We start from the raw sequence: 5,169 nt of genomic DNA on the forward strand, positions 1-5,169 counted from the left end.
GGGGGGGTGTCCCGTGTCCGTCCGTCCCCCCCAGCCCCACGGTGACACCCCCTCCCCGTCGGGCCCCGGTGCGGCCGCCCGGAGCCGAGGCAGCGGCGGGAGCAGAGGTAAGTGCGGCCCTCGGCCCCGGGGGGGTCGGGTCCTGCTGGGACCCCCCCGGGGTTCGGGGGACCCCCTCGAACCGCTCCCTTCGCCCCCCGCTCCCTCCCGGCGGGATCCGACCCCGGGGCGCTGCGTTCCCCCCTCTCCCCGCTTTTCCTCGACGTGAGGGTCCCCAAACCCCTTCGGGCTGAGCCCCCCGTGCCTCAACCCCCCCCGTCCCGGGCCCCCCCATCCTGCCCGGGGTCCCCCAAACCTCTGCCGTCGGGGCGGTGTCGCAGCGGTCGCATCCCGGCGTGGCGATGCGAGTGACAACGAAATCGCGGCGCGGCCCCATCGCCCGCGGCCGCGGCTGCCCCCCGGCCCTGGGGGGCTCTTTGGGGGTCCGGGGGTGCCTCCGCCGCCCCCCGGGTGCGGCCCGTGGCCGCTCTGCAGCCCCGATGGCAGCTCCGCTGTCACAAATAGTGCCGGTAACGAAACCCGGCTGAGGGGGACCCCGGCACACGGGGGGGCTGCTTTGGGGGGCTCTCCGAGCCCCCCAACCCCCGGGGTGCGCACCCCCTGCCCCGCCCGGTGCTGCGGAGCGTGAGGAGACCCTGGGGGGCTCAGGCGTGTCCCCAGTGCTGTCTGGGGACACCAGACCTCAGTCGGGGTGCCAGGGTGGGGTCCTGCCCCGGGCTGGGGCTGCTGTGGGGTGAGGAGGGGTCCCCCGGGCGCTGGGCGGGGGGGGGCATGGCCGCTGCCTCGGGCACTGCGGCACAAATCTGCCCGGTTTAGCCCCGAAATGGGCTCCCGGTGCTCCATCACTGTCCCTGTCCTTCTCTCTGTCCCCATCTCAATCCACATCCCCATCCTCTTCTCTGTCCCTGACCAAATTTCTGTCCCTAGCTCATGCCCGTCTGTATCTGTCCCCATCTCTGTCCCTGTCCCCATCCTCCCGCTCATCCCTGTCTCCTTCCCACCTCTCCCACTCCTCTCTCTCCTTGTCCCCATCCCCATCATTTCCATCCCCATCCCTGCTGCTGTCCCCATCCCCATCTTGTCCTTGTCCCCATCCCATCCCCACCTGGGATTCCCATGGCTGCAGCCACACGTGCCAGGGTGTCGAGGCCGGCCGGGCGCCCGCCCCCACTGCCCCCCATGGCGGGGGAGCCACCGGCCGTGGCCACATCCCGGAGCCACCACGTCCCGTCCCTCGCCGGGCAGGGGCAGAGCCCGAGCACCATCTTGGTGCCGTCAGCGCCTCGAGCATCGCCGGTGACTCCGGTGGCCTTTTGGCTTTGGGGAATGGCGTTTTGCCCCCAAAACCTGGCCGGGAGACCTCGACGTCCCCGTGCCCAAGGTCTCGGGGCAGAACCCTCCGGAGCCCTCGGCGGGGGCTGCGGGAGCAGGGCCGGGGGGGCCCCGGGGGGGCAACATCCGCAATGCGGCAGCTCCCAACGTCACGAGCCGGGGTGCGGCGGCTCCGCAGAGGGGCTGGCTCAGCCCCGGGCCCGGCTGCCGCAGCGGCCTCGGGCAGAGGCCGGGCACGGGGACAGGGACAAAGGGGGCACCCCAAGGCCGGCATCGCGCCTGGCGCGGTGCCGGGGCCACGCGGGCGACGACGGCGCGGATTAGGGCGAAGCCGTCGCCTTCAAAGTCACGCCAAGGATGGCGACGGGCTCGGCCTCGCCCGCGTCCCCCGGGGACCGCTGTCCCCAAGCCGCTGCGGCGCCGGGGCGGTGTCCCCCAGGTGAGGACGGAGCTGTGGCCACGGGGGGCTTCTCTTCCTTTTGGGTCGCTCGGCTGAGCGCCACGGGGTTCGGGGGCTTCTCCCAAGAATTTTGGGTGCTTCCTGGGGGGCGTTGCTGTTGGAGCCCCAAAGGTGGGCGCAGGTTGGGGACAGTTTTGTCCCCGCTGGCGCTGACCCCTCCATGTGTGACGCTCCCAAGCCACGGGGACGGCCGAGCCCAGCGAGGGCCGCTGCTCGTCTCTGTCCCCAAATTTGAGGCCGGATGGGGTGTGAGGGGCCGGGGGCTGCGTCCTCGAGGGGGGTCAGCTCCCAGCAGCGGATCCGGGGGACCCCGAGCTCATCCCGGGCCCTCTGGGCTCGTTGGGGCCTCGGCTTCGCCCACACAAAGGAGACTTTGTGCCTTCCTCCTCCTCCTCCTCCTCCGCCGCGGCCGCTGGGGACGGTGTCACTGCCAGCCGGGGGTCTGCAGCCATCCGGGGGGGCTTTGCCACCCTCCGAGGGGGTTGCAAGTTTCTGGGGGGCCTGTGGCCACCCAGGGCGTCTCAGCCGCTTGAGGGGATCTGCATCCTCTTGGGTGGGCTCATGCCTTTGGAGGATCTTCAGCAACAAAGGGAGTTTGCAAGTTTGGGGGGCTTTGCAGCCATCTGGGGGGGTGGTTCAGCATTTTGGGGGGCTTGCAGCCATTTGGGGGTTTGCAGCCATCCAGGAGGTCTGCATCTTTTTTGGGGAGTTGCAGTTTTGTAGGGTCCAAAGCCATCAAGAGTCTTCTCAATTTTTGGGGGTTCTGCCCCCATTCAGGGGGTTTGTAACCTTTCAGGGGGGTTGCAGTAAGGTTTTTGGAGGAGAATTCGGGTTATCTGCATGCTTCAAAACCATCCAGGGGAAGTTACAACCTTTTGGGGGTGTCTGTGACCATCCAGGGGGGTTTTAACCTTCTGGGGGCTTGCAACCATCCAGAGGAAATGTTGCAAATTTTGGGGGGGCTTTCAGTCATCCAGGGGGATTGAAACCTTTTGGGGGGTTGAAACATTTTAGGGGGGCTGCAGCCGTCTGGACAGTTTGGAATTAATTGGAGGGATTGCGGCGTTCTGGGCGTAGTGGAACCATCCAGAAGCTTTGCAACATTTTGAGATCTGGGACAGTTTTGGGGGGCTTGTGGCCAACATCGGGGGAGGTTGCCACATTTTGGGGGTCTGGGACCATTCTGGGGGGTTTGCAGCCCTCCCGGGGGGTGGCGGACCTGGGGCTGGGATTCCTGAGTGACCCTGGAAAGGCAGTGGCAGGGAAATGGCTTCCAGCATCCCCATCCCAAAAAATCCACCAGCTGAGCTGGGGACCGGATCCTCCCCACCCTTCCCGGAGAGGCGGCACCGGGGGGAGCATCTCCCCCCCTCGGCCATTCCCGAATCATTTTGCCAATCAATAATAATCATCGATTCCCATTTCCCCCCGTCGCCGCCCCGAGGCCGGGCTCCTGCTGGTGGAGGATTTGGGTGGAAATCCAGAAAAAGGAGAAAAAGGCAGGTGCCAGCTCGCTACTCCTGTTCTGTGTATGGCACTGGTAGAATTCACTGTGCAACCCCGCGGTCAGTGAATTACCATAGGGCCATAAACAGAGCAGAGAAAGACCCGCGAGCCCCGCGGGGGCCGTCGCCGACGCCGCCCGGCCCGTTTTGGCACTAGCACATTTTTGCTTTGATTTGTAGCTTTTGAGCAATTATGTGTAGTGCCAATATGGGAGAGGGCGGAGAGAGCAGCGCCGGGCCGGGCACGGAGCAGCGTCGGGGTTCCGTGGAGGGGATGCTGGGATGGTGGAAACGCCTCTGGAATTGCTGGGGCGAGGGGGGGGGATGTCCATCACGCCCCCGCCGTGGTGACACTGAGGGGGTGTCCGTCCCAGCCCACGGGGACACCTCGGCCAGGCCGTGTCCTCGTGGTGGCCGCCAGGAGCAGGATGGACCCCACACCTCTCGTCCCCTGCTGGGCTCCGCACGGCGACTCCCTGGGGTCGAGCCGAGCCGTCCCCACGGGGGACCCGGCGCCACGTGTGAGGTTTTCTGGCCGGATGGGTGAAATCATACATTTTCCCTGTTTTTTTGCAGCTGTCCAGGCCTGGCACCGTGGCCGGGTGTCCCTCGCTGTCCCCAGGCCGGGCCTGGCTGCCCCCGGGGCTGCCTTTGGCAATGGTAGAACTCACACTGGTGCGGTAGCAGGATCCGGTGGTTCTAGACTTGCCAACTACGGCCCCGGGGCACCGCCGCGGACACGAGAGTCCCCATGCTGTCCCCTGCTGTCCCCTGGTGTCCCCTGCTGTCCCCTGGCCCCCCAGGGCTCTGCTACCGGCCTGGGAGGGCCCCGTGGGGTCCGGGGAGGGCCCCGCTCCATCCGTGTGGATTTGGGGGATGCTGTGGGTGCCCTGCACACGTGGTACGGGGGGATGGCGATGCTGGGCTGCCCCCCAGCCCGATGGGGGGGTCTGGCATCCCAGCCCATCCCCGTGGCAGGGGGAGCCCGGGATCTGCGGGATACCGGTCATTGGAGCAGCGCGGCCGCGTGTCCCCGCGTGACTCCGGGCGTCGAGGGCTGATCCGGCCCCGCGGTCCGGGCAGGGCCCTGCGGGGGTGGGATTAGGAAATCAGCCCCGGATCCAACCCCGGATCCAAGCCCCGGATCCGACCCCTGCTCCCGGATCCCACCCCTGCTCCCGCATCCGACCCCTGCTCCTGGATCCCACCCCTGCTCCCGGATCCGACCCCCTGCTCCCGGATCCGACCCCCTGCTCCCGGATCCGACCCCCTGCTCCCGGATCCGACCCCCTGCTCCCGCATCCGACCCCTGCTTCCCGGATCCGACCCCCTGCTCCCGGATCCGACCCCCTGCTCCCGGATCCGACCCCCTGCTCCCGGATCCGACCCCCTGCTCCCGGATCCGACCCCCTGCTCCCGGATCCGACCCCCTGCTCCCGGATCCGACCCCCTGCTCCCGGATCCGACCCCCTGCTCCCGGATCCGACCCCCTGCTCCCGCATCCGACCCCTGCTCCTGGATCCCACCCCTGCTCCCGGATCCGACCCCCTGCTCCCGGATCCGACCCCCTGCTCCCGGATCCGACCCCCTGCTCCCGGATCCGACCCCCTGCCCCCGGATCCGACCCCTGCTCCTGGATCCCACCCCTGCTCCCGGATCCGACCCCTGCTCCCGGATCCCACCCCTGCTCCTGGATCCCATCTCTGTTCCTGGATCCCACCCCTGTTCCTGGATCCCACCCCTGCTCCTGGATCCCACCCCATGCCAGCCCCGTGCAGGGAGGAAACTGAGGCACGGATGAAGCCGCTGGCG

Source organism: Onychostruthus taczanowskii, unplaced genomic scaffold, assembly GCF_017590055.1.
Source record: "Onychostruthus taczanowskii isolate IOZ18803 unplaced genomic scaffold, ASM1759005v1 scaffold184, whole genome shotgun sequence".
NCBI classification, from domain to species: domain Eukaryota; kingdom Metazoa; phylum Chordata; class Aves; order Passeriformes; family Passeridae; genus Onychostruthus; species Onychostruthus taczanowskii.